The 27,404-nt window shown below is 36.6% G+C and overlaps 1 pseudogene; it reads left to right on the forward strand.

Annotated features, from left to right (window-relative positions):
• The first annotated feature begins 24,311 nt into the window (after positions 1-24,311).
• On the forward strand, positions 24,312-26,306 carry LOC124102224 (calmodulin-like; annotated as a pseudogene).
• Positions 26,307-27,404: the final 1,098 nt, after the last annotated feature.

The following is a 27,404-nucleotide window of genomic DNA, read 5'->3' on the forward strand; positions in this document are numbered from 1 at the left end:
CCCAATGAATGAATAAGTGGCATTTAGGATATGGACTGGTCACTCACTATGGATCTGCTGTTGGCTCCACCAATTGTCCTATGTGAACAATATTTTAGCTGTCCATAAAATGGAAATAATGATACAATTACAACATAGTTTTTTTTAAAAGATAATAATAAGTATTAAATACAGATAATTCCAATACTACTCAAGATACTTTATGTATATTTTAAACTCAATTTCATAAGAACACTATGAGATAAATATTATTTTCTCTCTAGTTATGAAATTAAGATTCAAAAACTGAGTGGCATCTTTACATTAGCAACACAGAGAGTTTATGATATACTGGGGGTCATCAGTGGATGCTTGTTCCCATTCTATTCAATGCTAAGAGATCACATGAAATAATGGAGAAAGAAGGAAGGCATGCTTGTCCTGGGGAGACTACAGAACAGAAAAGCTGAATTCTTGACACTGTTTTGTAACTTCCAAAGAAAAGGTATAATTCCAAACCAAAGCAGAAATCATGACTATAGGGTGATTCTTCCAGTCAGTATGCACTTAGCTTGGATTAGAGGATTCATGTTTTCTCCACTTCTCAGATAAAACCTGACTCACAATCTCTCACAAGTGTTTGGTCAGATCCCATTACATTCCACTGAGATTCTTTCAAGGCCAGAGTTGCTAAGTTCCAATTGTAGTAATAATAACCATTACTTTAGTAATAGCAGTAATAGTATGACAGCCACAGAAGAGGAAAAGAAGAAGTAATATTAATTGAATACTTACAGCCAGGGCCTGACTAACCACTTCAATTAACACATATTAACCCTTTGAGATGATTACAAGCAGCACCAGCAATAGCAGTAGCAATAGCAGTGTTACTAGTTGTAGTTATATCTAGTGTTAATGAGTAACTTACTATCTGCCAAGATCTAGACTAGCCCTTTATAATTATTAGCACATTTTTCACAATGAAATAATTAATAATAATATTATTAATAATACAATATAGTAATAATGTAATATAATGATTATAATAATATTATTCATAATATTATCTACATATGGAAAGTAGACTCTGTTTCTGACCAAGAAGGAATAATAAGGCTTGAACCAACAAAAACAAATGTACAAGATATATGAAACAATAGTTTTTCAAGACATTCTACAAAGGCAATGTAAAACAGTGAACCCTAAGAGATAGTAACAAATGAGGTGCAGCCATAAAGAAGAATGAACTAATTGTATTTTTTTGTAAATGGATGGAAATGGAGAAAATCATGCTAAGTGAAATGAGTCATATTCAGAAAATCAAGAACCAAATATTTTCTTTCATGTGGAAACTAGAGCAAAATAATCAAAAGGAGGTGGTGGGGAAGTGGATAAGCTATCATAAAGACATAGAAGATCATTGGAATAAATGCAGGAGAATGAGAAGGAGGAAGGAAGGGAAAGGGAAAGAAATATGGAATGAATTTAAGAAAATCATGTTATATACATATATAAATAAACATTTATATACATATATAAATAAACATTTATATACATATATAAATAAACCTAAAAGAATTTCACCTTTCTGTATATGTAGAAAATATCTATCAAAAATAAAGGAGCGAAAGGAATATTGATAGAGGAGAGGAGGGGGGATGGGGGTAGGGAGGAAGGAGAGAAATGGGGGAGAAAAGGGAATTGAAATCAAATTCCTTACATGTGTTACTATGTCAAAATGAACCCAAATACTATATATAATTATGATGTACTAATAAAAAACACTGTTATTTTAAGCCTCTAATTTCATTGTAATCTGTTTCAGTACCATTAGAAACGAATACAACCAACATAAACTAGGCAAATAATATAATCCTGCCAAGTGGATTGAGAATACATTTTTACCAAGCCTCTATATCTAGTTGTTCATTTTCAGATGAAAGAATATGTTTATCTGGTACATAATAGGTATTCAGGGGAAAAAAAACAAGCTGCAAAAAGCTCTATATGTCTAAAGGCTTATGTTTTATTAATAATCTGAAAGTAAAGAAAAAGATAAATTGTAAATAAGGAAAACAAAATTCATGGATTAAAATATGGTTTAAAAAAGAAAGAAAGAAATGAGACAAATCCCTACAATTGCTGCAGCTCACTGAAAGCCTCTCCAAGTCATAGGGAAAGGAGAGGAACACCAGAGGAATCCAGAACTCTTAAGTTGAGAAGCCAAAACTGAGGATAGCAAGACAATTAAACTCTGTAAAACAGAACACAGGTAGAAAACAGCTTTACAGAGAGGGAACTCAGCTCTGCAGAGGACAGCTCTTGAATATTCAGCACATACATGTGAGAAAACTAACCCATGCCTGGGGAAGGGATTAAAGGAAATGGTACCTGGGGTTCATACAGGGCCAGGAATAGTTCTTGGCCCCACCAGTCAGACCAGAAAACTTCACAATTCAAGGGACATTAACAGAGTATTCAGAGAGTCTAGGCTTAGCAGTAGGGAATAATTAGTCCAAGATTAACCCCTCTTCTGGCTTAATTCAACAAAATTTAAGAAGTAAAACTGTTTTCAAGTAACTCAACTGCTCCCCAAACAAAGCCCAAGAATATTTTTGGAATGCATGCAACAGGTTACAGGGAGAAATTCGCCAAATCAGATACCCAACTGAAACATACCACAGGCAAAGAAGTAGAATGCACAATAATAAGAAAAATCAACCAATCAGCATAGACCCAGAACCAACAAAACAAGGACACTAAAACAACTATCATAACTACACTATATATTTTCAAAAGTTAGTTGTATGGAAGACACAAAATAGAGGCAAGTTGAACTTCTAGACATGAAAACTGCCCTGTGTGAGATGATAAAATGAAAACTATGCTGGGTGGCATGAACAGCAGTTTAGACACTGCAGATGAAAAGGTTAGTAATCCTGAAGATACAGAAACTTTCCAAAATATAACACTGAGAGATAAAAGTTAATCAAATGAATACAAAGTGGAGGAATAGAAAAAATATTCTGAGAAATCATTTCTGAAATTTTCCAACCTGATCAAAACTATAAACCCATAGATCAAAGCTGCCGAACAAATCCCACACTCCAAAACATGCAGAGGCTACAAGACACATCATAGAGTTCTTTACCCAATAAAAAACATGTTTAATAAGTAAAAGTTAAATGAATACTTTTTTCGGAAATAAACAACTAAAAGAAGCCATTGCCAGCAGACCTGAACTACAAAAAATGTCAAGGACATTCTTGAGGCAGAAGGAATGGACCTGGCGTGGAAAGACAGATCTGTGAGGGAATGAAGAGGATCCAAAATTGTAAATACAGGAGCAAATATCTAAGATTTGTTCTTATTAACAAAAATAACAACAATGTAATGTGGCACTAGTAACATATGTAGAAGTGAAATGTATGGGGGCTGGGGATGTGGCTCAAGCAGTAGTGCACTCGCCTGGCATGCACAGGGCGCTGGGTTTGATCCTCAGCACCACATAAAATAAAGATGTTGTGTCCACCAAAAACTGAAAAATTAATATTAAAAAATTTTCTCTCTTCTCTTCCCCTCCTCCTCCTCCTCCTCCTCCTCCTCCTCCTCCTCTTCTTCTTCTTCTTTCTCTCTCTCTCTCTCTTTCTCTCAAAAAAAAAAAAGTATGAAAATAATAGCACAAAAGGCCAGGAGGGGAAAAAGAAGTACACTATGGTGATTCTAGTACTGGTTACAAAGTGGTGTAAAAATGCTGTAGGAAAGACTGCAATGAGTTAATGAGGTGCACTATAAGTTTAAAGCAGCCATTAAAGTAAGAGAAAAAAGAATCACAGCAAATAGACGAAGAGTCCTCAAGTCATTTCCTGACTGTGAGCTTAGTCCCACAAGATCCAGGAGGAAGGAACAGGCAGCTGAGAGAGCAATAAACGCCAAGCCCGGGCTTGAGTTTCCCTCCTGGAAAGACCCTACCTTTGAAATAGCAGATCTCTAATTACAGTTCCACGTGCTTCTCACCCTCTAGTATTCCTGCCTCTTGGAATACATTTTCTTTTTCCAAAGAGCAAGGATCAGAAAGGAATTCTCTCATTCTCTCCTGTACTTTCAAAAACAATAAAGAATTTTACACCTTTTTAAAAGCTGAAGACTCAGGTAAAGAATGTTAAGGAGCAATGCCTGGAATAAACACCTGGGACATCAAGGTGGAGAGGCCTTAAGGGTGAAGTCAACTTTTCTCAAAATGCCCAAGCATTACAATCCTCCTTCTATTGACGTTTCTCACTGCTCTGGTCATGGAAGAGATAGAAAGCCACTTGTTTGGCTGGGCTTAATCAGTCTTGGATTTTGCTGAATGGCATATATAAGATGTAGGGTGGCACAGAAAGCTGGTAAAAGGGTAAGAAATTTGGCAAAAATTAAAGGGGCAAAAAATAGGAAAACTGAGTCAGATTCCAAGGAGGGAAAGACTGAACTAAAAATGTTATGGGATAATATTTGTTGTGACTTCCTCCTCCATCTCTCCCAGGAATGTCAGGAAATATCTGCATGGCCTCCGCTAGTTGGATTTGGGGCTTGATGATAAAGAACATGCAGGAATGGGCTCAGGGGAGGCACAGGGTGCCAAGTGACACATACATGGATAAATTAGTTTTGTATCCATCTATTTTTTCATTGGCTTATTCATTCCTTCAATAAATATTTAATAAGCATCTTCTATGTGCCAGAAATTGTTCCGGGTGCTTATATTTTACACTATTACATCATGTACCACATAGCTATTTTTCAGTCAACATATGCCTCAGTGGTGGTCCCATAAGATTAAGATTATAATGGAGCTGAGTAATTCCTATTGCTAGTAACATGATAGTTATTGCAACATTCTACCACAACATATTACTTGTATTCTGGCAGTGCTGATGTAAACAAAACTACTGCATTTCCATTCTATAAAACTATGTCATGAACAATTACATACAATTTATAATGCTTGACAATGATAATAAACAACTATGTTTGTGTTTATCAGCTTTCCATCACTGTGACAAAATACCTGAGAAAAACAATTTAAAGAAGGAAAGGTTTTTTGGCTCTCAGTTTCAGAAGTTTCAGTCCCTAGTCACTTGGCCATGTGGGTTTGTGAGGTGAGGCAGAATATCATGGTGGCTGTGACAGAACAAAAGAGGAAGAGAGAAAGAGCCCCAGAGCCTGGAGACGAAATACACATCTCAAAGGCACAGCCCTATGAACTACTTTCTCTAAGGAGTCTCCACATCTTAGAGTTTCTACCACCTCCCAACAGTGTCACCAGCTGGGACAAACCTTCAACATACAAGCTTTTGAGAGACATTTAAGATCCAAACCACAACAATGTTACTGGATTATGTATTTACTACTATAATTTTTAATCATATATGTGAGTGCACTCCTTCTACTTATTTAGAAACAAACAAACAACCTTGGGCAAGTTCAGTGCTAAAGCATTTGCCTAGCAACCACAAGGCCCTGAGTTCAGTCCCCAGCATCACAAAAAATAAAAAGTAAAAAGAAAATTTAATAAGATTAATTATAAAGTAGCCTCAGACAGGTTCTTCAGACGGGATTCCAGAAGAAGGCATTGTTATCATGACAGTTGATAGCTGCGTGTCATTGCCCCAGAAGCCTTCTTGTGGAACAAGATGTGAAGATGACATTAACAATCATGACCCCAATATAGGCCAAGGCTAATGTGCATGCTTGTGTCTTAGCTTTTTAAAACTTTGTAAAAATAAAAATAGAATTTAAGTAGGTATACCATATAGTCTAGGTATAGTTACTACCATCTAGGTTTGCATAAGTACACTCCATGATGTTCACCCAACAAAATCACCTAATGACTCGTTTCTTAGAACTAGTCCCTGTTGTTAATGGATGTATGAATGATCTCTACATTGTTGTCAGAGAATTCAATTAATTCCAAACAGAATGTTCAAATATATTGTAAAATGTTAGAAAGTGATGAGTACAACAGGGGAAAAAAAGTAGAAAGGAGAGAGTGTGATTTTTGACAGGCTGGCTAGGGCCCACTCCCTTGGTACAGTGACATTTGAGCTAAGACTAGAGAGCATGGGAGAGCAGGACTGTATGACTCTGTGTAGGAAGGGATATGAGGCAGGGAGAGAAGTGGAAGCCCAAGTCCAGAGACAATGTGAATGGGACATCAGAGGAATCTGCCAAATTGTTTCCAAAGTGGCTGTGCTGTTTTACATTCTTCAGCATTCTTCAGGGAGTGATGAAAATGTTCTGGAGTTAGAGAGTGGGAATGATGGGACACCTGATGAATATACTAAAAAACACTGAATTATACACTTTAACTGGGTGAATTTTATGATATGTGAATTATATCTCAATTTTTTTTAATGTCCCAAAGCAGGATTGTGCCTAGCATGTTGGAGAAACAGCCAAGCACCTTATGTGGCTGGAGTGAAGTTGAAGTGGCTCCAAGGTTGTGAAGTCAAAATAAAAGCCAAGGTCAGAGGAGGAATGGGGTGTCAGTCACAGAACCTAGTTAGCTTTTCTAAGAACCATAGTTTTTGCACCAATTACATGGGGAATCGCAGCAGGGTTTTGACGTGTGTAGTGACCTCATATGATATACCTTTCAAGGATCAGTCTGGCTACCGTGTTGGCAAAAGTTACCAAGGAACAAGAGTGGAAGCAGGATGACCATTAGGAGTTCACTGCAGCAATCCAAAGAGAGGGAACACACACTTGGGCAAGCTGAGGGAGAGCAGCAGGAATGATAAGAAGGGTCTAGAAGTTTGGAGATCCAGCCCACAGGATTTGTTGATTGAGTAGATAAGGACTATGAGAGAAAAATGGGAGTCAAAAGTGGCTCCAAAGCTTGTGTCCTCAATATGGGGAAAACAGAGATGCTGTTAACTCAGAGAGAGAGACTGCAGGCCAAGCAAGTTGCAGCCAGGGAGGATTCCATAATTGTGGAAACTTTGAGTTTACAAACTTCTCCTAGTTGAGATGTATGATAGGAGGAGACTGATGTGCAAGTCTTGAGTTTAGAGAAGAGATCCAGACTGAAGATACAAATTTAAGCTCTGTTAGAGGCTGACGAGATTGTCAAGGCCATGAATATGGATACACAGGAGTAGCAAGGCCTGAGTCTCGGAGCACTCAAATATTAAGAAACCAAAGAGAAAAGACACTAGGAGCAAATACAATAAGTTTCTGGGGAATCAGGAGGAAATCCATGAGTGTGATACCTTGAGAGCCATGAGAAGATAGCATATCAAAAGGATGTGTCAGATGATCTCATGGGTCAATTAAGAGAACTCAGACGTGATTATGGTGCTGGTGAACTTGATGAAAGAAGTTACTGGGGTGTGATGGGGACAGAATCATGATTAGTGGGGACTTAAGAAAGAAGAGAGAGAGTCTGTGTGACATAGAAGTATGCCAAGTTTTCTTAGAACACAAAAAGGCATCAATCATAAAAGAAAAAATGATTGATTAATTGGACTCTGTCCTTCAAAACACACTACTTAGGGAATATTCCAGATAAAAATCATAATAGTTGTCAAAGATATTCTAATACAATGACTATGCCCAAGAAAGGCAAAATGAGAAGAGGCAAAAAGGTTTTTTAAAGCAGAGTCTGGTGAATATTCTCTGCTCTCCACCCATGAGAAATATTAACCTCCTGAAAACAAATATTTTCAAAGAGATCATTCATTTGCCTTGGAAAAAATGATAATTAAAATACTGTGTCAATTTCAAATATTGCATGGGGGGAAATTTGTTGATAATCTTGTGAACTGCAAAGGGAAAATTGATATTTGGGGATTTGCGGGGGAATATCAAACATGAAGGGTTTGTTGTCAGCCCTGTGAGCAGCTACAATGAAGGCACGAAGTCTTCCATGTTGAAAGCATGGCCCCCAGTTGTAGCAAGGTTGAGAGATGAGCTTTTAGGCAATGATTGGACCATGAGGGTTCTGACATCATCAATGGATTAGTTCATTAACAACTGAACAGACCACTGTGAGGGGGGAAATAGTTGGAAGAAATATGTCATTATGGTAGCCTTGAATCCCACTGTCTTTTCTCAGCCACTTCCTATTTCTGTGTTACCTGCTTGCCATGATCTGAACAGCTTTTCTCCATACCCTTCTTCCATGATGTTTCTTCATTAGAGTGGACCTACCATGGACAGAATCCTCTGAAACTGTGCTAAATAAATGATTCCACCTCTAAAAAAAAAGGAGGAGGAGGAGGGGGAGGGGGAGGGGGAGGAGGAGGAGGAGGAAGGGGAGGAGGGGGAGGAGGAGGAAGGGGAGGAGGGGGAGGAGGAGGGGGAGGGGAGGGGGAGGGGGAGGGGGAAAGAAAGAAAAAAAACACTAGAAAATTAGAAGGTAAGCTGCACACTGGGAGAAAATAGTCTCCTTCGTTTGACAAAGAACTTCACTCATAAAAAGCTCTTCTAGGGGCTGGGGATGTGGCTCAAGCGGTAGAGCGCTTGCCTGGCATGCGTGTGGCCGGGGTTCGATCCTCAGCACCACATACAAACAAAGATGTTGTGTGGGCCGAAAATTAAAAAATAAATATTAAAAAATTATCTCTCTCTCTCCCTAAAAAAAAAAAAGCTCTTCTACTCAATATGAAGATGACCTAATTTTTAAATGCCCCAAATATTTGAATAAATATTTCACAAAAAATATCTGTACAAATAATGAATAAGCTTGTGAAATGGTGCTCAATATTTTTAGTCATCAGGGAAATGCAAACTAAGAACACATTGAGATACTACAAAGGAGCTGAAATGGCTAAAACTTAATAGACTGACAATATCAAGTTTTGGCAAGTTTGTACAGCAACTGGAACTCTCCTACATTATTATTACCAGGAATGTAAAACAGCACAACCACTTTGGAAATCAATTTGGCAGTTTCTTAAAATGTTAAACTTAAACCTAACATATGACCTAGAAATCCCATTCCTACATATTCATCCAAGAGAAATAAAAACATATGTCCATGCAAACCATTATTCCAGACTCAGCATGTCACTGCTTCCTAGTCAAAGCCCTAATCTTGATGTAGCAGACCTACTAATGCTGAAAACTGAACTTTCTCTGGAGCTATGCTATTCTTCAGTTTTCCAGTATTTCAACTGAAAGAAATGAGCGTTCCTTCATGCTGCCAAGGAGACCCTCTGGCTTTCACACTATTCAACTTACATTGGTGATTAATCATTCTCAGGATTTCATTGGTTTCCTTCAAGGTGTTGATCAGCCCTGTCAACAGCCATTTGATTCCAAAGACCTTATAATGACTATCTCTGGCCCTCAAACCCCTGACATAACCACCTGAGATATTGCACCTGCCAGCATTCCTCCTTCCACCAGCACACTGTCCCAATTTATCACTGTTCAAGGTCTTAACAATGTTGCTTCAACTTCACACCAAAACCTTCAGTGCCCCACCTGCCTTCAGTGATGTGATATTCATGGCTAGTTGGCATAATCCATTTTCAAAATCCAATTTTTAGATTGTTTTCTAGAACCTTTTAAGTACCAAATGTCTTGGGGCTTTTCTTATTGGGATTACCAAAAATAGTTTCTAAAACTCCAAGATTTTCTGGCAGAATGATTTTTAGGAATTAATCTTGGGAGTCACATTATAAGGGGTAGAGAAGCAAATTGGACAGAGGATGAAGTTGAACTACAGGGTGTTTGCAACAGAAAGCTCAGCAATCTTATCAAATTTCTGGCTGTAGACTGGCTCTTCAGTGTGATTCTATCTTCAGATCACAGGTGAGAGCCTTTATACCTTTTTTCCTTCAACCAATTATCAGGTGCAGGTTGCCCACAGGAAGTGTGTGACCTGGGGCAAAGTAGATAGCAATTCTCAGAGAAGGATTTGATTAAGAACCATCAGCTGCCTACAACAAGTGTTGAAAGGAAAACTCTGTGGCACACAACAGCATCCACTACACTTGGGGTACTCTACAACACCACTATGAGTACAGAAACACAAGAAGTTTTGCAAACATTTTATAATCAGGAGTGAATAAATACTTACCCATATTTCTTTTCCCAGTCCAGGGATTTTTTTTTTTTTTTTTACTGAGAGTAAGGCAGAGGCTAAGGAGTGTATACCGCTTTCGATTTAGTAAAAATAAATGAAGAACAGATGGCAAGAGGCTCCAATCCTAACTCAGTAGAAATATGGGTTTCAACCTGCCTCCTTGCCTCCATTATGGCCTGAATAGACCTCAAAAGAGCTCGAAACCTTGCTAAAAGGAAAGTGAATAGTTTTTACTACTTAATACAATGAACAGTAAAAATAACACTCACTGAGTACTTTATGCATCAGATCCTATCCCAAGCACTCTGTACGCACATACATATATGTACATAAGTGTATCCACTTATTTGTATATACAGACATATGTACCTACATGTATGTATGTTTGTATAGACATGTACACACAAATATATTAATTTAACCCTCAGAATAGCCCTCTGAGGAAGGCACTACAATTAACACCACTGCAGATGACGAGGCAGGATATGGAGAGATGAACCTAATTTGCCTGGTATTTTTATAGGTCAGGGAATGATGCCTTTAAGTTCCAGTTCATTTATCCTTCATGCATCTTTTTGTGTGACTTTAGTCTTTGAGTGCCCCATAAATGTGATCATTTTTCCATGTGTATATCATAAAGATTCTCATTATGAACCTCATTCATTGGGTAGAAGATTGGGGCCATATTTCAGTATGAATAGCTCTCAGATCATAGCACCAAGATCAAGACCATTTAAAACCATGGTTGTCTCAAATAAATCTCTGGGTCAGCAGAAGGGCAGCTCCCCCACAATAGGACTAGGTGGAACTATGTGTGTAAGATGCAGCTAGTTAAGTGGAACACACTGTGGGGGGAGGGGGAGAAAGATTGGCACAAACAAGGGAGCCAGCTGTGCTTTATGCCCTGTGCTTGCCCTCAGGTGGCTGAATCCACAGCCCTTGGCTCCTCTAGCACCCCCACACTGACAATTTCCAAACATGTATACCCAGCCCAGATCACACTCCCCAATGCCAGATCCAACACTGAATAACCTGATGAACTTCTCCACACTGACGTCTAAAGGGACATGTGAATAGCTCCAAAAATGATCTCACTTTGTTTTTCTTCCCCATAACCACTTCCTTGTGTTCCTGTTCTGTTATTGGCACCATTATCTACCCGCCAACCCCAATGAAAACATAGGATCAACCTAAATGTCATTCTATGACATTATACCCTTCTGTCAGTTCACAATCCCATTAACCTTCCAGCAAGAACAGAACACTCACAAAACAATTACCAATACAATTGTTTCCCCTATGTACTAGGATATGCTCCAAGACCACCAGCGGATGCCTAAAACTGCAGAGAGCACCATACTCTATATACATTGTATTTTTTTCTTGTATATACATACTTATAATAAAGTTTAATTTATAAATTAGGCACAGCAGAAGATTAACAACAATTACTAATAATAAAATAAAAAATTATAAAATATAGTATAATAAAATTGCTTGGCATCACTAATCTTGCTTTTCGGAGGATTTGTCAAGTACAATTAGGGTTATTTAATGTAAGCACTGCAATATTGCAATAGTCAATCTGATAACCAAGTTGGCTACTAAATGATTTAATTGATGAGTTGCATGTGCTATATTGACATGCTAAACAAAAGAATGATGGACAGCCCAGGTGGGCCAGAATGAGAGCATGAGATGTCATTAAATTACTAATAACCATGTGCAATTTAAAACTCACAAATTGTTTATTTGTGGAATTTTCCATTTAATATTTTTGGACCACAGTTGACCCAGGGTAACTAACAGAAAGTGAAACTACAGATTTGCAGGAACTATTCTAGGTTTTTTGCCAGTTCTCCAAGCAGTCTTACCCCCTTTCTGTCTACAATCATGAATTTTCTCTATAAATGGTAAAGTCAGAAATTTATGATTTCTCTCATCTCATGTTCCAATGAGAGACAATGTCAATGACAACGTCAATAAATTTACTAATGAATAACAAAGAAAAAATGGTATCTGGCAAATTACTAAATCACAATAGCAGTTATTCCTTACATTGGTAATAAGAAAATTCAACTGAGGGACCTAATTTTAAAATATATATATATTTTTAAATATATATATAAACAATATGTGTCTATATTGTTTATTTTGTGTATTTATTTTTAATATTTTATTTTATGTATTTATGTATTTATTTATTTATTTATAATATTTTTATAATATTTTATTTATTTTATTTATAATATTTTTAGTTGTAGATGGACACGATACATTTATTTATTTATTTATTTATTTATGTGGTGCTAAGAATCAAACCCAGGGCTTCATACTTGCTAGGCAAGCGCTGTACCACTGAGCCACAACCCCAGTTTGTTATTCATTTTTATGTGGTGCTGAGGATCAAATCCAGAGTGCCTCACACTTGCTAGGCAAGTGCTCTACTATTGAGCTACAGTCTGAGGGACCTAACCCTAACCCTGAGAGACCTATTTTTAAAATACAGTCTTCTACAGTAGAATGAATCTAACATAATTTTCCTATGTACACATAAGAAAATACTTAAATGAATGCCACTATTGTGTACACACACAAGAATAGGGTCCTAATTAGAATAAGATATATTCCATGCCTATGTAATTTTGCCAAAATGGATTCTACTGTCATGTATAACTAAAAAGAACCAATTTTTTAAAAATGCAGTCTTACCCTAAGTTCACATATGAAGACACAAATGGTGTGACTCTACTTTGTGTACAACCAAAGATATGAAAAATTGTGCTCTATATGTGTAATATGAATTGTAATGCATTCTGCTGTCATATATAACAAATTAAAATTTTTTAAAAATGAAAGAAAAAATAAACATGTTGGCTTTGTCCCATATAAAATTTTTTTTTTAATTGCAATCTTTTGGGATATACCTCAAGTAAGATAACCAGATAAAATACAGAATGCCCAGTGAAATTTGAATATCAGGTAAACAATGAGTGTTTATTATAAGTATGCCCCATGCAATATTTGAGACATATTCATATTTAATAAAATGTTTGTTGCTTATCTGAAATTTAAATCTAGCTAAGCATCCCATACTTTTATTTGCCAAATCTGTCAACCCTAACAGGTCTACAAAACTAAATTCTTGGGATGAGCTCAATAATCTAAAATTTCATCCTTACAGAATTCTGGTCATCATTCAAGGTGGTGATGTGTAGCCTGACACGGGGACAACAGTCCTCCCTCAGACTCAGAGGACTCAGTACTTCAGACCCAATGGATCAAGGAGTAGTATTGCTAAAACTTTACATGGAGCCTGGATGACAGGCAAGGCTGGCTCATGACTTGCTTTGTGGCTTTGGGGAGTACCATGGAATGTCAGAATTAACAAATAAACAAAACCAAAGTCAAAGGAATTCTGTCCATCAGCTGCCTTCTCTACTTACCAGCTGTACAAACTTGGAAAGCCACTTAAACCCTGTGACCCTTATGCATTTATTTTTTTATTAAAGAAATATTTACCGAGTGTACTTTATGTGTGAGGTCTTCTGCCAGGTCCTGGAATGTAATGATGAACAAGGCAGGTGTGGTCCTACGCTCATGGAGGACACAAAGATACAGTTGACCTTCTGAGCCTCAGATTCAACCAATGTAGATTGAAAATATTCAGGGGGAAAAAAACTGTGTCTGTACTAAACATGTACAGCTGTTTTTCTTGTCATTATTCCCTAAGCAACACCGTATAACAACAATTTACCTAGCATTTGCATTTTATCAGATATTGCAAGTCAGCTACATATGATTTAAAATATACAGGAGGGCGTGCATAGGTTATATGCAAAAACTACACCATCTTACATGTTTGAGCATCCACAGATTTTTGTAGCTGTGGTAGTCTAGAATCAATCCCCTCTGGATATAAACAGATGACTACATAACAGATAGATACATAACTAAAAGTACAAATGCCATAAAAGAAAGAAACTGCTGAATGAAGAAAAGCTAGCCAAGACAGCAATAAGCAAGGGAAGCCCACTTCAGACACTGGAACCAGCATAAGCCATGAGCCTTGGTATATTAATCATGTCTTTTATTTTCTGTGCTCTGGTGCACTGACATCTGGGACCTTGCTGACCCAAGAGGGACTGCCCCTCCCAAGGTTAGGCAATTCCTAAAAATAGTAAACAATTGTACTATAGACATCTTTCATATACAAACCCACAAATCCAGAGCCCAGATTCCAACCTCCTCCTTTAATGAGCTTTCCTATAACACTGCTGAACTCACTTGTAGATTTCCAGGTGTTTTTGCAGATTACTTGAAATCTTCCATGTAGATAATCATGTCCTCTTCAAATAGTAGTATTTCTTCCTTTCAGACCTCTGTGTCTTTCATGTCTTTTTCTTGTGTTACTGCATCAGTTGAAACTTCTAGCATGATGTTGACTAAGAATAATGAAGACAGACAAGAATTGTCTTTTTTCCCTGTCTTAGGAGGAAAATGCTGTTAGGTATAATTTGAACAAGAAATGGCAAAGAAATGGCAAATAGAGCTTGGGAACCCGCCACAGATGGGTGGAATTGAGCATAGCGGAGATCTGGCAGCGTAGAGACGCAGGCTTACAGATCCTTTAAGATTAGAGAGCACCATACTGCGACCCGCGTCACTGCAGGACACCGGACCGAGGACCCAACTTGGGACACAGTGGACGAACAGCCTAACCCCCGCCCCCGCCAGCTCACCTGACACCCGGCCAGGAATTGGGCAGTCACCATCTTGGAAAATCTACCACATCAGCTTTTGGCGGATGTAGCAGACTGCGCAATTGGCGTCTGAACAAGTGTGTGAGTCCCAGCGCCCCCCTCCCAGCTGTGATAACTCAAAACCTTTGGGTGTGGCTATCAGAGGGAATAAGACAGAATAGGTTGCCAGTTTCCAACTCCCCCTCTCCACAGCTGTTAAGAGTTGGTGACTACCAATACAGAGATAGCACTCAGTTGATCAATGTTTTTTTATTGTTTTTCTGTTTTTGATATCATTGATATCTATTCTTATTGATATCTTATTCTTTATCTTTACTTCCTTCTGCTTGCTTTTTGAAGTTTTCAAAGTTATTGATGTAGGGCTTAGATTATTGATATGTGACTTTTCCTTTTTATAATGCCTGCATCGAGTGATATAAATATCCCTCTTGGAACCAGGCGCAGTGGTGCATGCCTGTAATCCCAGCGACTCAGAAGGCTGAGACAGGAGGATGGTAAATTCAAGTCAAGCCTCAGTAACTTAGTGAGACCCTGTCTCAAACTAAAATATAAAAAGGACCAGGGATGTGGTTTAGTGGTTAAGTACCTCTGGATTCAATCCCTGGTACTGAAAATAAATAAATAAGTGATTTCCTTCTCAGTAGATGTGCCTCCATAAATTATGATATGTCACATTTTTCTTCTATGCTCAGTTCAATGTATTTTTAATCCTTTTGAGAGTTTCTCTTTGACTCATGGGATTTTTGCAAGTGTATTGTTGAGTTTCCAACTTTTAGGAATTTTTCCTATCATTTGACATTTTACTTCTAGTTTGATCCTGTTATGTTAGATAATGTACTCTATATGATTTCCATTCTTTTAAATTTGTTGAGGTTTGTTTTGTGGCTCAGGATATGGCCTATCTAATTACATACTTTGTGGGACTGAAAAGAATGTATATTCTGCTGTTGTGTGCATAGAATATTTGATGAATGTCAACTCAATACTGTTGCTTGATGGAGTTGTTCTTTTACATTCTTGCTGATTTTCCATCTAGTTGTTCTAGCAATTGTTGAGAAAAGGGCATTGAAATCTCCAACTATAATTGTAGAAATGTCTTTTTCCTTTCAGTTCTGTTAGTTTTTACTTTATATATTTTGTAACTTGTTTAAGATGGCTATATCTTCTTGGTGTATGGACCCTTCATTATTCATAATGTCCCTCTCTGTTTCTGGTAATTTTCTCTACTCCAAAATGTACTTTATCTCTTATTTATATAGCCATTCCTGCTTCTTTTGATTAATGTTTGGATAACATATCCTTTTCCATCTTTTTTCTTTCATTATGTTTGAAGTGTGTTTCCTATAGACAGCATATATTTAAGTCTTGTTTTTTAATCTACTGTGCCAATTTCTGGTTTTTATTTGCTGCATTAAGACTATTTGTGTTTAAAGTCATTACTGGTATGTTAGGGCTTAAAGCTGTCACTCCATTTATTGTTTTCTGCTTTTCATTTCTCTGTTTTCTTTTTCTTGCCTTTCTGTGGGTTACTTAACTTCTTTACAATTCTATCTTATTTTATACTGGTTTGGGATGTAAAGCTCTGTATAGCTTTTGTGCATGTGGCTGCTCTAGTATTACATTATAAATATGTAATATCACAGTCTACTGTTATCATTATTTTACCAGTTCAAATTAAGTATAAGCAACTATCTCTTGAAAGTACATTTACCCTCCTCCATTTATAACATAATTATCTTAAGTTGTCTATGGCCACACCACATAAAAGGATGGGCCCCACCCAAAATTTGGTTTAACATCAAAACCAATGATACCACACACATCCAAAAAGAAAATGTGAAAGTTCAAGACTCATATAATGAGGCTTTCTGGGGACAGAACTCCATAAAGGCCAAAAATAGCTTGAAAGAATGGGAAAAGGAAACTGGCTCAGGATTCTCATGGTGGTTAGGCAATAGAGATAGAGTGAGGGTTTGAAACATGTGGTTTGAAGCCTGAGCCTCATCTAGTCCTTAAAGAGAGAGAACCCAAGCTTTCTTATCAGCTTTTTCAAATGTGTGGTAGAAGCAGAGAAAGGAGGCCTTCTACCTTGAGGAGTGTCAGCCATGAAACATTTTTTTTAAAATGGAGTCATAGAACAATGAAGAAAGAAATTGAAGAAGACCTTAGATGGAAAAAACTCCTATGTTTATAGAAAGACAGAATTTATATTGTTAAAAAGGTCATATTATCAAAAGCAATATACAGATTTAGTGCAATCCCCATCAAAAAATCAATGATATTCTTCACAGAATTGGAGGGGGGGGGTCCTAAAATTTATTTGGAAGGTAAAAGACCCAGAACAGCCAAAGCAATTCTAAGCCAAATAAACAATACCAGAGGTATTACAATATCTGACTTCAAATTATTCCATAGAGCTATAGTAATCAAAACTGCATGGTACTAACAAAATTAATAAATGAACTAAGCAAACACTTTTTAAAAGAATACAAATGATTTACAAATATATGAAAAAAATCTTCATCATCTTTAGCAATAGGGAAATGCAAATCTAAACTACATTGAAATTGCATTTCACTCCATTTAGAATGGCAATGATAATAAAATGATGAACACTGCCATTCTAACTGGAGTGAAATGCAATTTCAATGTAGTTACACTGTTGCTGGAATTTTAAATTGGAACAATCATTATGGAAATCAATATGAAGTTTCCTTAAAACACTACGAATAAAACAAACATATGACCCAAGTTTATCACAACTCAGTATTTATCCAAAAGAATTAAAGTCAAAAATGATGGTGGAATGTGATGGACATTATCATCCAAAGCACACATATGAAGACACAAATTAATGTGAATATACTTTGTATACAACCAGAGATATGAAAAATTATGCTCTATAGGTGTAATAAGAATTGTAATGCATTCCACTGTCACATATAAATAAAAAAATTAATTTAAAAAAAGAAAGTTAATGTACTATAGCCATATAAGCATACCCATGTTTATAGCAGCACAATAGACTCAGTAGATACCCTATGGAAATAGTCGCCACAAACTATGGAAACAGTCTAGGTATCTGTCCATGGACGAATGAATAAAAAAAAAACATATGTTTTTTTTATATGTTTTATCGGCCATATAAAAGAATGAAATTGTACAATTTACAGCAAAATGTATGGAACTTGAGAACATTGTGTTAAGCAAAATAAGCCTAACTCAGAAAGTCTAGGGTTATATGTTTTCTTTAATATGTGGAAGCTAGAGAGGAAAAAGGAAAAGGAAGTTGGGGGGAATCTCATGAAGGGAGATTATTTTAAGTAGAGGAAAGGGAAGAAGAGGTGGAAGGAGGGGAGATAAAAGGAAAATACTGGGGAATAACATTGACCAAATTATGTTGTTATACCATGTGCATGAATGAATGTGTAACAACAAATCCCACCATTATGTACAATTATAATGCACCAATAAAAAATAATGGAAAGAAAACTGGAGTCAGACTCTATTACATCATTATTTTGAAGCCAGATTTATAGACAGGTAGTTAGTGTAGTTAGGTAAGTGGGGTCTAATATGGAGTAAAATCAAGAATGAAGGCCATATCGAGAATGGAGTCCAGGAAAAGGGGAATTGAAAATGTCCCCAAGGCTGTTTTTAAGTCCTTTGGGTATAGTCTGAGGAGAGGGATAACTGGGTCAAATGGTGGTTCCATTCCCAGATTTCCAAGGAATCTCCATATTGCTTTCCATATAGACTGCACCAATTTGCAGTCCCACCAGCAATGTCTGAGTGTACCTTTTTCCCCACATCCTCTCCAACACTTATTGTTGTTTATATTCTTGATACTGCTATTCTGACTGGGGTGAGATGAAATCTTAGAGTAGTTTTGATTTCACTTCTCTGATTGATAGAAATGATGAGAATTTTTTCATATATTTGTTGATTGATTATACATTTTCTTCTGAGAAGTGTCTATTCAGGTCCTTGGCCCATTTGTTGATTGGGTTATTTGTTTTTTTGGTGCTTAGCTTTTTGAGTTATTTATATATCCTAGAGATTACTGCTCTATCTGATGTGTGAGGGTTAAAAATTTGCTCCAAGATGTAGGCTCTCTGTTCATCTCATAGATTGTTTCTTTTGCTAAGAAGAAACTTTTTAGTTTGATTCCATCCACTTATTGATTCTTGGTTTTAATTCTTGTACTATAGGAGTCTTATTAAGGAAGTTGGGGCCTAATCCCACATGATGAAGATTAGGGCCTACTTTTTCTTCTATTAGATGCAGAGTCTCTGGTGTATCCTAGGTCTTTGATCCACTTTGAGTTGAGTTTTGTGCATGGTGAGAGATAGGGGTTTAATTTCATTTTGTTGCATATGGATTTCCAGTTTTCCCAGCACCATTTGTTGAAGATGCTATCTTTTCTCCAGTGCATGTTTTTGGCACCTTTGTCTAATATAAGATAATTGTAATTGTGTAGGTTAGTCTCTGTGTCCTCTATTCTGTACCATTGGTCTACCAGTCTATTTTGGTGCCAATATCATGCTGTTTTTGTTACAATTGCTCTGTAGTATAGTTTAAGGTCTGGTATAGCAATACAACCTACTTCACTCTTCCTGCTAAGGATTGCTTTAGCTACTCTGGATCTCTTATTTTTCCAGATGAATTTCATGATTACTTTTTCTATTTCTATGAGGAATGCCATTGGAATTTTGATTGGTATTGCATTAAATCTGTATAGTGCTTTTGAAAGTATGGCCATTTGATAATATTAATTCTGCCTATCCAAGAGCAAGGTAGATCTTTCCAACTTCTAAGATCTTCTTTGACTTCTCTCTTTAGGGTTCTATAGTTTTCATTGTATAGGTCTTTCACCTCTTTCATTAAGTTGATTCCCAAGTGTCTTTTTTTTGAGGTTATTGTGAATGGGGTAGTTTTCCTCATTTTCTTCTCAGAGGCTTTGTCACTGATATATAGAAATGCCTTTGATTTATGGGTGTTGATTTTATATCCTGCTACTTTGATGAATTCATTTACTAGTTCTAGAAGTTTTCTGTTGGAGATTTTTTGAGTCTTCTAGGTATAGAATCATATTGTCAGCAAATAGTGCTAATTTAAGTTCTTGTTTTCCTATACATATCCCTTTGATTTCTTTCGTCTGTCTAATTGCTCTGGCCAGTGTTTCAAGGACCATGTTGAATAGAAGTGGTGAAAGAGGGCATCTCTGTCTTGTTCCAGTGTTTAGAGGGAATGCCTTCAATTTTTCTCCATTTAGAATGATGTTGGCCTGAGGCTTAGCGTAGATAGCCTTTACGATGTTGAGATATGTTCCTGTTATTCCTAGTTTTCTAGTGTTTTGAACATAAAGGGGTGCTGTATTTTGTGAAATGCTTTTTTTCTGCATCTATTGAGATGGTCATATGGTTCTTATCTTTAAGTCTATTGATGTGATGAATTACATTTACTGATTTCCGTATGTTGAACCAACCTTGCATCCCTGGGATGGATCTCACTTGATCATGGTGCACAATCTTTTTGATATGTTTTTGTATTCAATTTGCCAGAATTTTATTGAGAATTTTTGCATCTATGTTCATTAGAGATATTGGTCTAAAGTTGTCTTTCTTTGATGTGTCTTTGCCTGGTTTGGGGATAAGGGTGATATTGACCTCATAGAATGAGTTTGGAATTACTGCTTCTTTTTCTATTTCCTAAAATAAATTGAAGAGTATTGATATTAGTTATTCTTTAAAGGTCTTGTAGAACTCAGCTGTGTATCCATTCGGTTCTGGGCTTTTCTTAGTTGGTAGGCTTTTGATGGCTTCTTTTATTTCCTCACTTGATATTTGTCTGTTTAAATTGTGTATATCTTCCTGATTCAATCTGGGCAAATCGTATGACTTGAGAAATTTGTCGATGCCTTCAATGTCTTCTATTTTATTGGAGTATAAGATTTCAAAATAATTTCTAATTATCCTCTGTTTTTCTGTAGTGTCTGATGTGATATTACCTTTTTCATAATATATGCTGGTAATTTGAGTTCTCTCTCTCCTTCTCTTTGTTAGCGTGACTAAGGGTCTGTCAATTTTACTTCTTTTTTCAAAGAATCAACTTTTAGTTTTGTCAATTTTTTCAATCTTTTTTTTTTGTTTCGATTTCATTGATTTTAGTTTTAATTTTAATTATTTCTTGCCTTCTACTGCTTTTGCTACTGATTTATTCTTCTTTTTCTAGGGCTTTGAGATATAGTATGAGGTCATTTATTTGTTGACTTTTTCTTCTTTTAAGGAATGAACTCCATGCAATGAATTTTCCTCTTAGTACTGCTTTCATAGTGTCCCAGAGATTTCGATATGTTGTGTCTATGTTCTCATTTACCTCTAAGAATTTTTAAATCTCCTCCTTGGTGTCTTCTGTAACCCATTGTTCATTCAGTAGAATATTGTTTAGTCTCCAGGTGATGGAGAAATTTTTATTTTTTATTTTGTCATTGATTTCCAATTTCATTCCATTACGATCTGATAAAATGCATAGTAGTATCTCTACTTTTTTGTATTTGCTAAAAGTTGCTTTGTGGCATAGTATATGGTCTATTTTAGAGAAGGATCCATGTGCTGCTGAGAAGAGAGTGTATCCACTTGATGCAGGTTATAATATTCTATATATGTCAGTTAAGTCTAAGTTATTGATTGTGTTATTGAATTCTATAGTTTCTTTATTTGATTTTTGTTTGGAAGATCTATCCAGTGGTGAGAGAGGTATGTTAAAGTCACCCAAGATTATTGTGTTGTGGTCAATTTGACTCTTGAACTTGAAAAGAGTTTGTTTGATTAACACAGCTGCATGATTGTTTGGGGCATATATACTTATGACTGTTTTGTCTTGTTGGTGTATGGTTCCCTTGAGCAGTATGTAATGTCCATTTTTAACCCTTTGGTTCTTTTCTAGTATTGATATTCTCTGTTTCATGGGACTTTGGTTCCATATACTCCTTTAATTCTTTAGATATGGTTTTCTTAGTTCTTTGAACATATTTTAGGTAGCTGATTTAAATCTTATTTAGCAGTATAATGTATGGACTTCTATTGACTGCTTCCTCCCCCCACCTCCTGCCATATACTGGATCATCATTTCCTGTTTCATTGCAAGTCAAAACTGGACATTTTAAATAATATTAACATGGCTTCTTTGGAAATAAGTGTCTGTTCACTACCTGGGATTTTTTTTTATTGCCATGTGCTGTTGATGTCGCTCTTATTTGTTTGGTGACTTTCCTGAACTAATACCCTAAACTTTATTCTGTGTCTTATGTGACTGCAGAATTCTCTACTCAGTTAGCCTGGTGGGCAGATAATGATTATGCATAGCTTCTTCTTACTGCCTGGAACCAGTAAGTCTCACTGTCTTTGCCAAGGGTCTCTGTGTACATTTTGGAGGATGCTTTCAAATCTCAGCTAAGTAGTTTAAAAACTTTGCCTCAGCCTCCAGTTTTGCTCTTCAGAGCCTTGAGGTCAACCAGAAGGAAGAGTTTAGAGTTTACTCAGGTGGGTCCTAAGATATGCACAGCCCTGGGCATTCAAGTGACCCTCTATATTCCCAGGAAGGCAAAATAGCTCTTAAAAGCCTCCTGTGGACTTCACATCACACAGTTTTTCCTTTTGCATTTTTTTTATTGTTATTTGCCCAAACTATTATCACTACCCTCAGGTAGTTTGAAGCTAAACATCACCACTGATTGAATTTAACAATTACCCTGGGGAAAAGTTGTTTTCACTAGGCAAGATCTGAGACAGATTAAATAAAGACAACTCTCATGAGTGGGAAATCCCTTATAGGCCAAATGGTGACAGTTCTCTGGGAATGGGTCTCTGGAGTAGCTCTAGTCCCATTCTGGTTCCTCCAGTGGTTTCTAGGCCACTGGCTTTTACCTTTGTTGTGGGCTGTTAGTTTCTAAGGCAATTGCAGAGCTAGGGAGGGAAGCTGAAAACAAGGCAAGCAAAATGCCACAAAGCTCGTTGTTCTGACCAAGATTCAGATGTTTTTCTTGAGTAAATGCTCCCCAGACTGTGGCAAGCTTTGCTAATTTCCAGAGATCTGACAAAGTTAATTTCAACATTATTGGCAATGTTCTCAGTGGTGTTATGAGGAAGATGTTCTGAGGTCTCTAGTCCACCCTTGTCATTAACATCCTTTTCACATGCATTTGGAACTATAGTTTTAGCTTTATTTGTCAAACATAAATTAGGAAACTCAGGAAAAAGAAAAGTCCATTGCATTTAACTACATTTTTGTTCATTATATTTTTTTTTCCTTCCTGATACTCAAAGATTTCTCCTTTTGTGGATTTCCATTTAGAGAAATTCCTTCAGTCATTCTTTGAGATTAGATCTGGTGTCAACAAAGTCGTAGTTTTCCTTCATCTGGAATTTTTTGATTTTCCCTTCATCCCTGAAAGATATTTTCACTGGATATAAATATGGATTCACAGTTACTCTTTTTTCTCAGTACTTAACTATTGCGCCACTTCTTTCTGGTATCCATAATTTTGATTTTCATAAATCTACTCTCATGTGAAAATGTTTTCCTACAGGTAAGAAGGTATTTCTCTCTCGTTGCTTTCAAAATTCTTTTAAAAATTTTCGAAGATCTTACTATGTTATGTCTTGGTGTGAATTTCTTTGAGTTTATCTTACTGAGCTGCACTCAATCTCTTGAACATTATAGTATTATGAGCCCTGCCAAATTTTGGAAATTTCAAGCATTATTGTATGGCATACTTTTCCAGTCCTATCACCTCCCTTCTCTCCAGGAATAACTATTGCAAAACACATTGGCCTGGCACAGTGGCACATGTCTATAATCCCAGGGACTTGGAAGGCTAAGGCAGGAGGATCACAAGTTCAAAGCCAGCCTCAGCAATTTAACAAGAACCTAACTTAGCAAGAGTCTGTCTCAAAATAAAAAATAAAAAGAGCTAAAAAAAAAACTCTTTTATCTTTCTGACATAACAATCATTCAGTAGCTCAGTGGTAAATCACCCCTGGGTTCAATCCCCAGTACAAAAAAAAAAAAAAAAGAGAGAGAGAGAGAAAGAAAAAAATCACACCAAATTATGTCGTATTACTCTATGATAAGTGTAGTTGTATTAAGAATTTTTATCTATAGTCATAAACAAAAATGATCTAATTTTTATAGATTTTGAAATTATGATTGTGGTAGCTTTATAAAACAAATTATGGGAAATTCCAATTTTCCCTACATTCTGGGAAAGTTTAAGTCAGACATGAAATTATATATCTTAATAGAAAGCAATTCTCAAAATCCACTTGGACTTTTTTAGTGGATACTATCAAAGTACTTTTCTTACCTATTTTGTGTTTTTGTTTTTGTTTTGTTTTGTTTTTTTAATCTGTTTAGTATTCTGCTCCTGTTAATTTTGATGCTTGCTTATTTTTGGTGGCTTCTATAACAAAATATCATAAATCGGATAGCTTATGAACAACAGGAATTTATTTCTCGCTCTTCTGGAGTATGGGAAATCCAAGCTCAAGGAGCCAGCAGATTCATTGCATGGTAAAACCTTCTTCCTGGTTCATACATGGTGCCTTTTCCTCATGTCCTCAGACAATGGATGAGGTGAGGAATCTCTCCGACCTAAGTTTTATAAGGGCACTAATCCCACTGAGGCCTGCACCTTCGTGACTTACCTCCCAAAGCCCCACTGACAGGCCCCACAGCGCACAGGCAACTTAGCCCCTGCAAAGCAGAAACACTCCGCGCTGCTGGCTGCTCGGTCTGCTCCTCCTCCTTCACTTGCACCAAGGCTGATCTGCTGACTGAAGAGCAGATCCCTGAATTCAAAGAAGCTTTATCCCTGTTTGATAAAGACGGCGATGGCACCATCACAACAAAGGAACTTGGAACTATCATGAGGTCACTGAGTCAGAACCCAACAGAAGCCGAATTGCAGGATGTGATCAATTAAGTGGCTGCTGATGGTAGGCACCATTGACTTCCCAGACTTTTTTACTATGATGGGTAGAAAAATGAAAGATACAGATAGTGAAGTGGAAATCTGGAAGGCATTCTGAGTCTTTGACAAGGATGGAAATGGTTCTATCAATGCAGCAGAACTACATCACGTCCTGAGAAATTTAGGAGAAAACTGACAGATAAAGCAGATTGCAGTGGCGCACTCCTGTAATCCCAGCGGCTCAGGAGGCTGAGGCAGGAGGATCACGAGTTCAAAACCAGCCTCAGTAAATTAGCGAGACACTAAACAACTCTGTGAGACCCTGTCTCTAAATAAAATACAAAAAAGGGCTGGAGATGATGTAGCTCACTGGTTGAATGCCCCTGAGTTCAATCCCCAGTAACTTAAAAAAAAAAAAATAACAGATGAAGAAGTAGATGAAATGATCAGAGAAGCAGATACTGATGCAGATGGACAAATCAACTATGAAGAATTCATGCAGATAATGACTGCAAAAATGAATACCTACTTTCAACTACATTTTCCCCCCTCTAGAAGAAATCAAGTTGAATCTTTTACTTACCTCTCACAAAAGAAGAAAAGAAAGAAAAAAGTTCATTCTGTTCTATATAGCAAAACTGAATGTCAAAAGTATCTTCTATCCACACACAAAATATCTGCATGTATTGGTTAGTGGTCCTGTCCCCTAAAGATCAAGCTCCATAACAGTTTTACAATATAAATACTGTACTACCTTAATGATAAGGAAGCACTTAGAGGACTCCTTAAGTTCCATATGCTAATGATTAATACACTGTTTGGGCTGGCCAGTTTTTTATGGATGCAACTTAATGATTGAACACAATCAGGCATTTGTATTAAGATCAAGAAATGATAAAAACAAATTCAAGACCTATCAGATGGGTTCTAATTCAATTTGTTAGCATAAATTGTCATAGCTTATTTACTGAAAACACGTTTAAAATTGGTTTACCTCAGGATGATGTGCAGAAAATGGGTGAAGGATAAACTGCTGAGACTGTAGCCTCAGTGTAGAAGGATGGTCCTCTTGTACTTCATGTGCTCTGACCCATAGTGACAGTGACACCCTGGTGGTATGCCTGCATATGTTGGTTTCGCATTGTCTTCATTGTGTTAGAGTGAAATGGGTGTCAGGTTGTCATTTTTCACACAAGTTTTTAATAAGAAATCTTTATCAAGGAAGCATCTTTGGACTGTTTTTTTAAACCTTCTGAACCATGACTTGGAGTCAGCAGAGTAGGCATGGCTGTGAACTTCAGCACAATCATCAACATTGCTGTTCAAGAAATTACAATTTATGATATCCATCTCATTCCACCATTTTTTTTACCCCCATGCCCTTTCCCTTCCCCTCCCATCCCTTTGCCCTATCTAGAGTTCATCTTAGCTGATCAACACATCTAAAGTGGGAGCCCTCAACTGTGGAATCTTATGTTATCTCCAGGTAGATAATGTCAACATTGAATTTAATTAGCTGGTATCCATTGTGGCAGAATTATTTGCTTGCTTGCTTGCTGGTAGGGAAAAATCCTCACACCTTTTAGGGTGATAGAAATGTTGAGAGCACACAGGGAAAACATTTTTTTTTCTAATAGATCCTATATCAAATATGAGCCAATCAAAACATCCATTATGATTTTTCCATAATTCCTAAACATAAATATGCAACATATTCTTTTTATCAATTAAAATTTGATTTTCCTTATAATTATAACTATCATGTAAAAGTTTTATGGTAATTGTTACAGCAAAGAGGAACATAAGGAGAAATGATCATCAAATGTAATGTGGGATTCTGGAACAGAAAAAGGAAGTTAAGGAAAGACTAAGGAGATTTTAGTTAAATAGAGGCTACAGATGATAATAGTGTATTAGTATTTATGAATTATATATCATGCTAACATAAGATTAATTATAGGGGAAAGTAGATGTGGGGTATATGAAAACTCTCTGTACTCTACAGTTTTCCTGTAAATGCAACATATTCTTGAGAAGATTCCCCATGTTGAGGGAATTGACACCGATTTTGCTTTTCCTCAACCTCCATGGAGAAATAATTTTTAAAAAATTACAACATTTAGAATGAGAGATGACAAGTACTGAACAATTTACTTGGGTGGGGCATTGTGCTAGGCACTTAATTTTTAAATGTAACTCTATGAATTAATTGTCATTAATATCCCCATTTTACAGATGAGAAAATGAAATTGTAGAGAGTTTACCAAAACTGTCTTACTATAATACTTTATAGAATAAAAGACTAATGTTATATAGTAAAAAATTTTAAAAAAGAAATTAGAATTTATGTCCATTCCAAGTTGCAAATGCTAGTCTTCCCCCCCCCCCCAGTAAAAAGACCAGGGCTGGGGTTGTGGCTCAGTGGTAGAATGCTCGCCTAGCACATGTGAGGTGCTGGGTTCGATCCTCAGCACCACATAAAAATAAATAAATAAAATAAGGGTATTGTGTGCAACTACAACTAAGAAAAAAAATAAAAATAAAACAAAATGAAAGCCCATTAACATGGGGGGAAGCCCATTGATGAGGGGTACACCCTCATGACTTACCTCAA

This window comes from Marmota monax, unplaced genomic scaffold (assembly GCF_021218885.2).
Source record: "Marmota monax isolate L192 unplaced genomic scaffold, Marmota_monax_Labrador192_F-V1.1 WCK01_AAM20220418_F8-fsc00161, whole genome shotgun sequence".
NCBI classification, from domain to species: domain Eukaryota; kingdom Metazoa; phylum Chordata; class Mammalia; order Rodentia; family Sciuridae; genus Marmota; species Marmota monax.